General features: G+C 40.2%; 1 protein-coding gene across 2 annotated transcripts in view; it reads right to left on the bottom strand.

Moving 5' to 3' along the window:
* Nucleotides 1-10,567, bottom strand: part of LOC116399049 (receptor-type tyrosine-protein phosphatase gamma-like) — a 540,858-nt gene that overhangs the window by 130,955 nt on the left and 399,336 nt on the right. The gene's annotated exons all lie outside the window — the stretch shown is intronic.

Raw genomic sequence — 10,567 nt, 5'->3', positions numbered from 1 at the left:
GACTGGGCCTTGTGACCATTCTTAGACCTAGGCATCAGGAGACTGGGACTTGTGACCATTCTTAGACCTAGGCTTCAGGAGACTGGGCCTTCTGACCATTGTTAGACCTAGGCATCAGGGGACTGGGACTTCTGACCATTCTTAGACCTAGGATTCAGGAGACTGGGCCTTCTGACCATTGTTAGACCTAGGCTTCAGGACACTGGGCCTTATGACCATTCTTAGACCTAGGCTTCAGGAGACTGGGACTTGTGACCATTCTTAGACCTAGGCTTCAGGACACTGGGCCTTGTGACCATTCTTAGGCCTAGGATTCAGGAGACTGGGCCTTCTGACCATTCTCAGACCTAGGCATCAGGAGACTGGGACTTGTGACCATTCTTAGACCTAGGCTTCAGGAGACTGGGCCTTCTGACCATTCTTAGACCTAGGATTCAGGAGACTGGGACTTGTGACCATTCTTAGACCTAGGCTTCAGGAGACTGGGCCTTGTGACCATTCTTAGACCTAGGCTTCAGGAGACTGGGCCCTTGAGCAAAGCAGGGGACGCCCAAACTGCTCCCCAGGCGCTGTAAAGTAGCTGCCCACTGCTCCTAGGATACTAGGATTGGTTAAATGCAGAAGCTAAATTTCACATTGTGTGCTGTGTACATGTGTGACAATAAAAGATGTGGCATTTCTTCTCGTTCCACTCTGTGGGTTTGTTGATATACTGTAATCATAACCACATCACACTATCGAACACAGTTGTTGCTTATTGTAATAGCTACAGTCATTTTCCTTTCAATATGTTTTCACATCTCCACTGATTTTCAAGCAATCAGGTTGGACATCACTGCAAGCCATTCAAAACACCGTAGTTTCTCCCTCAAAGCATTAGAAAGTTGCAGACATGGACATCATTTTGTTGCAGTGCCATTGTTGTCCTGCATAGGAAAATGATCAAAATTCAAAATCAGCAAGAAGGGATCCTGTTTTTTTTTTGTGGAGGTCGATGACAGTGGCAGTCGATTCTTCAGTGTGAGCAATGTTGTGTACTAGTAGAGCAGCGGTCATGCAGGGAAGGGGCGGTCAGGATAAAGCACACTTTCATCACCCAATCACAGTGAAGAACAAAAGCTTCATAGATTCAAGCATCAACAATAAGATATCTTCTGAAATTCCTATCAAATTCCTAAAAAACAACATACGGTAAGTCTGACAATGTCTGAATGTAAAGAGTTCTGCTCCGCTGCATAGCTGCTGAGGCTAATGTTACCTCAGGTGGTGAGCACTGTGCTGAATTGGAAGGAGCTCAGTGGTGGTTTAGCGGTGTCGGCCTACTGCCTAATTACCGTCATTGGATTTAGAGCAGAATGAAGTGGTATGAGGTCTACTATGTCTAGAAACCATACATTTCATCATGCTGTTCTAACTCCTGCTGAATATCTCCACTTTGACACGGCTTCCTTTAATGGGAAAAACTTCCCCTCAAGTATGGAACCAATTCAAATGAACCTCAAGGTTGTCTAGAAATGAATACACCCAGGACTGAGACTTACTGAGGATGTCTTCATATTATTAATCTATTTTTGATAAAAATGGGTTTCTCTTGAACTTGGCAATATTTCAATACCGGAGTCAAGTGGTGCTTGTGACACTTGACTCCGGTATTGAAATAAAAAAGGTGTAGGTTAAGAGTATATGGGTAATTTGTTGCCATTTGCCTTGAGTACTTTAAATAAAAGGTGTCTATGAAGTGAGAATCCCTGCCTGCTTTTCTGTCAGGTCTCCCTGGGTCATAAGTATTCAAGCAGCCCCTCAGTTCAGTAACTTACAAAAAAGATTCACTTAATTTGAAGCAAAAGACTTTGTACCAAAAGTGACACTGCTAACAACCTCTGCTACCATTATCTCACATTTACTGTAGGATATAAAACTGTACAGTACAACTGTGCATTTGCAAGGAACCATAAATTATTCTGAGGTAAGGGGTCACTTTATGGCAAGCACGGTTCACAACCTACAGTCCTCCCAATCAAACAACAAAATACGTTGTTTATCCACTCTTTTCAAACTACACATAGAAGCCTCTTTTGATTGCTCTGTGCCTTCCAAAACCCTCATGAAATTGAAAAATGAATCCATTTGCAGGCCCTCTCCCCCTAAACCAGTGGTTTTCAAACTTTTTCTGTCACGCCCCACTTTGGAGGAAGAAAAATGTTCATGCCCCACCGCCCCAACAAAATTGTAACAAAATGGTGCATGTTGAACTTATATTGAAATAACAACATTTTGCGACTCCTCCATCTGTGCTTTTTCAAATAATAGAATGAAGAAAATTGCAATCACTTTCAAGTAAACCAGATTGCTCCATCAGACAAAAACAAACACAATGTGCAATCACTTTGTTAGAACAATGCAAATAAAGTTCAATCTTTGCAAAAAATAACTAATATTTGGCAAACAACTGTTTATTGTGGCTGCAATTCACCTGTTTTGCACTAAATATCTTTCTAAGATAATAACAATAAAGTGCAACCTGTGAAAAACTAAACAAAACAAGTTGAAATATTTGGCAATAAAGAGTTTTACTGAGTTTTACACTGCATATCTTTTCAAAACAACAATAACGTGCAACCTGTGAAAAACTAAACTAAATGAGTGCAGGTATGTGTGAGCCATCAAGTGTTATCAGTATCAGTGGCTGCAATGAGCTGCTTCCCACTACAAATCTTTTTAAAACGGGGTTGCAGACTTGATACGGCCACTCTCACTTCATGCTCCATGTTGAGCTTAGATCTGTATTTAGTTTTGAGAGGCAACAGCAGAAAAGCTGATCTCACAGAGGTAGGATGTGGCGAAGGGAAGCAGAATGCCCACAGCCCTCTGTCCGATGAGTGGAGGCTCCCTCTGCACACCGAGCCAGAACTCACTCAGTGTTTGAGCTGTAAACCTCAGCCTCCGGGTAGAGTCGGACGTCATCTCCATAATGTCTCTTCATTTTGCACACTGAGCTACAGTGAGACTGTCAGTCGCCAACGATCTTGTCGTAACGTAAACATTTACACGAAAGTACAGGCATTTTGCCATGTATTTATTAATGACTTAGTTTTATGTCCGTGTACTTTGTACTTTTGTAATATGTGAAGTTCTCAATAAAGTTCTTGAAAAACAGTTTGAGAAATACTGGCCTAAACGATGGAGTTTTGGGGCTGCACCGCTTCTCCAACAGTGCCCATGGGTAATGTATCCTGCGGAGGCTTCCGCTCAACCCTTTTCAACCATGTTGCATTCGGACATAAGCGACGCCGGCTGTTATTGAATAAGAAGGTATGTTTTATGCATGTTTGCCATCCAGAGGGGTTCAATTAAAAAAACTAAAAATATTGAAATACAAAACTGAAATTCAATCCAAATACTTGAAAAATCAGTGTTGGGTTCAAAGATGAACTTTGTTAAGGCTAGGGGAACTTTGTTGTCATGGTAACAATAATAAACACCTGGTTAAACTGTGGTCTTCATTTAAGTAAAGACTGTTGTCTTGGCATTGTAAGTGAGCAGCAGTCTCCCATTTTAAAGTCTGACGGTTTTTAATAATAATATTAGTAATAATAAATAATATCATAAGCTTGAGGGCATTTTTGAAAGACGACAGTGGGGACATTATGTGGTTGGTAATGAGGGGACGACATCTAAAAAACCGCCCTTTCACCAGAGGTCCGGCTCTTGGTCCTTCAGACTTGCAGGAGGTTGGATTCATTCGACCTGAGGCATCGGGAGGGGGTGTGCTGGTGGAGGAGGTTGGAGGGGTAGGGGGGGGCAGGTTGTTGACGGCCTTGCCGGCGGTGAGTAGAATCTTGAAATATATCCTCTGTTTAACTGGGAGCCAGTGGAGGTAATGGAGGACTGGAGGGACGTGATCACTTGAGGGGGTACTGGTTACTAGGCCGAGTAGAGTTCTGTAAGTACCGGAGTGCAGCAGTAAAGGACACTGAAACATGTACTCCTGCATGGATAGTGCCTACATAGTGAACATTAAATGTACTTTAAAAACCACTGCTTCACACGACTCAGTTTTTCATGACGTCAATCAATGTGATCAGGATGAGGCTGTTTAGATAAGTGTCTTAATTTATTTTCCTCTTTCCTTGTCCTTGTCTAAATGGGCTCTTTTGTCATTGTGTGTGACTCACCATGTGGAGAATAAGTCAAGTCTCATTCTCTTTGTTCTGTATCTTCTGCCTCCTCTCATGCTACTCTATAATATTAAATGATGTACAAATGGCCCTAAACCATGAGAAATAAGACTCAGTGGGATTCTCTTTTTAATTTAAGAAACAAAAAGTAAAAAGTAGAGTGAATGTTCCATGTGATTTACATCCCAGCTGAGCCTTGGTTTTTCTTATTGCTGCCTCTAGCTGAGTGTGTGGAAACAGTGGGGGCATGCAGCGCCGTAAATAAGCAAATAAAAGGCCAATGATAGCTGTTTACAACTGCCATCTATTTCAATCAGAGGCTGCGGTGCAATGGAATGCTGGGTCATAAAAGCGTGACTTCCAGGTTCAGCCGAGATGATGGGCCCAATTTGTCTTGTAACACGAGTGTGATGATTTCATTAATACATGACACAGGAGCAACGATGTAGCCGCTGCAGAAACACACTGATGGAGGGGGAGGGACATGCTTACAAGTGAATGGAGGCACACTGAGGAGGAAGAGAAACAATCATCAATTACAATGAAGAGTTGTAAAAGAGTTGTTTATGGGATGTTGTACTGGACTGCATCAGGGTTCTATTTCATCTTCACAGAGGGTTTTTCTATCAGTGACAGCAGACCAGCTACAACATGTGAAGGCCTTCATCACATTTCAAGTATGATCAAGTTTCACTTATGAAGATAAGATCAAACTCATCGGTCAACGGTCAAGCAAAACAACTTTAGGTTTAAACAACAAAAGTACTCAGTGAGGGTCAGGAAAACAATTTGAGTTGTGTTTCAATAGGTACGTACGTTACACAACAACAGTACGATTTATCGCCCCCTAAAGAGGCTTTGTGATGAGCTTTCGACTTCGACCTTACCACTGCCAGAGTCGGAGATGACGGAGAAACAATCCTCCTGCTTCCCTAATGTCAACAGGGTTCACTGAGTCAACAACTAACACATCATTGTAGGCTACTACAGTTTGTAGGCTGCACAGTAGCCAGAGACGGCAGCCACCAATGGAGCCTCCGCAAAGAAAGCAATGTTACAATTGATGTCTCCATGGCTTTGAGACCCGTTTTGTTTTGGACTGCAACATGAGTGTAAACATGTTTTAAACTTTTAAAAAGACAAAGCACAGTTGTGTGTTATAAAGACGGAAAAGCATTAAATGAGGCGGGGGGTCAACTACAGCCTACAGGTGAAAAGCTTTCTATGCCATTAGAACTGATGGAGCCATCTGGCTGAACAGCAAGACATTTTCAATTTCACCAGAAATATTCTGATGAGGAATCTTATTTAAACTTGACATATGGAAATGGAAGAAATAACTGGAGAATTTGCACTTGTTGCCTTATTGTTTCCATGTAAGCATCACACAGCAAGCGGCATTACTTTTACTCAGGGCCTTCACTCTACGAGCACAGAGTGACAGCATGTACACACTATGCAAGCATGCAAGCAATTGTATATGCTATGGCAATCCAGAACTATCGCCAACAATGGCCCACAAAAACACAAGCACATTACAAATGTTCACGTTAATTCGCACACATCATGCCTCGTTTGTGTGTGGTATGAATTTATTTAGTTAATGTTAATTGAGCACTGGAACAGGCCAACAATTGACTTGAAGGTGACATGATGTATGAAGGAATGAATCACCTACTAGTCTGTCTTCACTTGGCAGAAACCACATTCCTCTTAATAGTAATCATTTTGTGAAAGAAAATTGTGATCAAATGTCTTCAAAAATGACCTTTTTTTTCCATAAAGAGAATTAGATTTTGACGAGACAAAACTGAACTCATTCATTCTTCATTCTTCTCCCCAGACTGGAGCAAAACAAGCGCAGAACCCACTGTGCTATTGTGCACATCAAACTGCTCATTATAATCAATCATTCTACAGTTTCTGCTGCAAATCAACAGGCATGTTGGATACTGACACATTGAAAACAATTCACACAGTTCTGTGAAATCATCACATTATCAATTAAAACTTCTCTCTCAGCTAATAACTGCCTCAGGACCCTCCCTGACAGGAAGGTCAGTCCACCCCCCAGGTTTCCATCCAAAACCATCTGACCTGGAGCTCCACACTTTAAATTACAGCGCAGGTAGACGTGGGGCTGTGATCACCAACATGATGTTATAGTCGTGCTCCAAGAATTTAAAAAAAGTTATCTTAAAAATCATAATTACCTCCGCTCAGGAGAATATATTTTCTGTTCGGTTTGGTGGTTTTGTGTGTTTTTTTTCAGCAGGATGACAGAAAAACTACTGACCTGATTTTATGAAACTTGGTGGAAGAGTGAAGCATCAGCCAAGGAAGAACACATTTTCTTTTCTACTTTTATTGTATATCTGGCACTATGGTGGTGTTTAACAGCAAAACGTTATCGTCACTTTATCTTTATATTGTCACTTTGACTTTATATATACTTTTTTTTTTATATACACACATTCATACATACATACTTATGCCCAGAAAACATGATGACCTTTGGAACTTGAACATGTCCAAAAAGGTGAATTCAACAACTCTTGGCAGATTATTGGTGCTGCTCTATTCATATCTGAAACTCTGTGCATCCCAGACAACAAGAAGTATCCACTCAGGAAAGCTCTCTACAAACTGTGTGATGGGGTGAGCCCAGTGTTTAAAAGGTGTGAATGTTTTGGATGTAATCGGCTATGATTGCAACACCCTCCAACAATCCCACCTATGACGTATAATAACATATTCTTGCTCATCCCACCCAGTGTGGTTGTGTGTCACAGGTGTGCCTGACGAGCCAGGTCACGACATTCCAAAAGTGTGTTTGGCAGGAGCACTTCCCTGCAGTCTGTTCACAACATACAGAGCAGGTGTACCAGCTTGAACATTTTTGATATGAAAAATGTATTTGCTGATGTCAAGAAATACAGTGCAATGTTGGGAGTTTTTTAAAAAAAATAAAAAAATGGTATCACTTTATAATAACTACACACTATGAAGCATTAGTTAAGTATGAGTAAACACTTAATTCATCATTTATAAAGCATTGTTCCTACAAATTTTTTGTATTAATCATGAATTCATCATAAATTGCAGTATTAATATGCATTTATAAAGCATATATTAACATAGTCCATAACCATTAGTGCATATCTAAATCATTATATATAAATGCATGAATAATGTACATCTAAATAAGTTATTAATCATTTACTAACACTTTATAAATTATCTTATTTATCATCTACAACTCCTTAATAATTGGTTTGTAAAATATATAATACTTAATTTACAAATGGGGAATCCATCATTTATAAAGTATGAAAACACAATCATGAAACACATAATAGACAAGCTTATTAATCAAGAATAAAACATTTATAACTGTTGTTATGAATTGCATACTAATGAATTATTAATGTAGGAACAATGCTTTATAAATGATGAATTAAGTGTTTACTCATACTTAACTAATGCTTCATAGTGTGTAGTTATTATAAAGTCTTACCAAAAAAATGTAGTTAAATTGTTATTTTTTAATTCAGCCATTTTAATGAAAATGGAAGAAGACAAAAGAGAACCGCTAAGCTCCAACCGCTTAGCTTACTGTCTCTATGGAGTGTTGTGTGGGAGGCTACTGTAGTACAGTGCAGCCTGGTAGAGGACACATTCAGGCTCATCAGTCCAGAAGGAGAGCTTCTCAACCTAACCACTTACTTATGTTGCCTAAACCTAACCACTTACTTATGTCGCCTCAAAATATCCAAAGTACTTCTGTTGCCTAAACCTAACCTAGTACTTTGTTGCCTGAGACCTCTCTCAAACTCCATTCTCCTGGATGTAGTCCTGAGTTTGACACTTTCATCCACCACAACCTACACCGTACACATACTTTGTACCTCTTTATACTGCTACATCTTCTGTTACTACTGCCACTAATACATTTTGGCAGAATTGCTAAATTTGGTATATTTAACTTTACTGGGTGTAAATAGACAAATAGCTGCAGCGTGATTCTTACCTGGGTGCAAAAAGACACTCAATAAAGGTATTCACAAAAGCATGCACATTCAGACGATAAACACTCGGTGCCGGACAAAGAAGCATGTAAATGACGGAAAAAAACTCACAGAACCTGTGTTTTCTTCCTTACAAAACAAAGAAAGTATTGGGCATGCCTCATACACTCTCAGTTTGAGCCTGTGTTCTCAGGTCACCAAAGACAAACTGAAGCATGCGAGCGGGCAAGGAGAGCGAGCGGCACCTGCATGAATGAAAAAAAATTAACTTCTGAGGCTGGCGCCCACACACACACTTCTCTGTGCATAGGAACAAGCACACGAGCGCAGACTGTTGAGATTCATCTGCGAGGGTCAAGTTATTGAGGGCACGAGGTCAAATCAATCTTCAGGTTGCGAGCTGCAGCTGCACAATATGATCAGGTTCAGAGGAAATGTGTGCGTACTGCCATATCATAAATCAGAAGAATTGTGGAGGGAGGGAGAATAAAAAGAAGAGATAGAGTGGCTCCTGTGCTGGAGGACGACTGGAGCTTTACCTTTCAGTAAAAAGGGAGCATTTCATCGGCTGCTTCGGGCTAAACAATTTCTCCATCTGCCTACTCATCTCCTCTGTTTTGTCATAGCTGCAAAACTATCCATTCAAACTGCTTACTCATTATATTGGCGACACATGGTCCTCCAGAGAATTATTACTTTAAGTGACCCCACTGACTTTTCCTCTAACGCCACCCTCAGGTCAACATTTGAGACGGTGTGAGCTCTTATACAGTAATCTTTTATTAAAACATTAAAGAAATAGTGAAATAAAAATTGTGTTATTGTTATTAATCTATTGTTATATGTTTACTTTATATCCCCCCAAAAAGTATTAATATAATCAAATTCATATTTTCTTTATCTTCATGTGAATGTAAATATATCTTAAATGACTCATCATTCACTGAAATGGGATTTGGGTAAACCGTTATCCGTACCAATCAAATAAAAGCACACAGCTCATGGATGGTGGTAGCTAGCAGAGCTTCCATGAGTCTGAAGTGTTTGTCTGGATATCTGTTGGGAAAACAAAACTTTGCTTCTCCAAAGAGTGTGGTCGAAGTCAACAAGTCACAGTTATGAACTGACCTGCATGCGCAAAAGACAATGTCGATGTAGCACTGAAGTAAACGTGGAGGCCACTGAAGTCCACGTTTACGGTCTCATTTAAAAGTGAATGTGCAGTGGAAGCCAGCGAATCAGCGAGCAGATGAGGAGGAGGAGAACGAGCAGAAAGAAAAGCTTTTTGTGCAGCAGGGGCTGCTATTTCTGTACAGAGGTGTGCGTGGATGCAGAGTTGGAGCCAGCAGTGACGGGATCATAATGTGAATGACTTCACAGCAGTACTGTGACGAATGTCGAGCTAGAGCGATGTAACAGTGGCATGAACATATGACTGTTCAGAGTGAGGTCACATACCTGCGCATGAAAGTGAACTAAATCAGAATTGAAAAGATCAGATTCCGGGGGACTTGTAATGTTCACAATGCTATAAAAAATACAGATCTGAGTCGTGTGCAAAAGAAAAACAGATTAGGGCCACTTTAGACATATACACAGCAAGAGTGGAAGAGAGACTGAAGTGAGAGGGGGAAATATTAACGGGGGGTTAATGGTCCAAGTAAGAGCCCACTTAGGTAATCGATGGCCTCAGATTAACTTTCTATTCCTGCCAATTGAGAGTGTTCAAGCTGACAATGATCCCAGTCCCCCACAGCTCCACTAAACAGGCCTGAGATCACTGCTGGTGGCAGGAGAGACTGATCTTGATCTACAGGTCTTACAGCTCATAATCACACGCCATGACACACTCACACACACATCATCAGGGTTTAGCTTCCGGAAAAAAAACACCGCTAAAAGCAAACTGAGGAGAGAGACAAGACATAAAGTTCACCCTTTTGAGGATATACAAGCACACACACACACACACACTGACCTCCGACCTCATCCTCCTCCCCCACACTAAACTCATTTTAATGCTAATTTTAGTATTTCAAGTTCAAGTTTGATTTAGAATCCATAGGCTCATATTTACATCAATAAATAAATATGACCAACAGATGTTCTTGTACTCCATTGGTTTGAATTTATGTAAATATTGACATAATAATACTAATAATACTAACAATAAAAGCAACATAAACAATAACAATAATACTACTACTAATAATAATTCATTGAGTACTCTCTATTGCTTCTGTTAATATAATTGAACTGTAACTAAAATGATAAGAATTGTTTAATTTTAGCAACTTACCTTGGCATTTCTTAAAGATGCCAAGTAAATTCTGTTTAATAGTGTCCCTCAGCCGTATGCTT

This window comes from Anarrhichthys ocellatus, unplaced genomic scaffold (assembly GCF_004355925.1).
Source record: "Anarrhichthys ocellatus isolate YVR2014 unplaced genomic scaffold, GSC_Weel_1.0 scaffold99, whole genome shotgun sequence".
Lineage (NCBI taxonomy): Eukaryota > Metazoa > Chordata > Actinopteri > Perciformes > Anarhichadidae > Anarrhichthys > Anarrhichthys ocellatus.
This window is presented reverse-complemented; position numbering and strand designations above follow the sequence as displayed.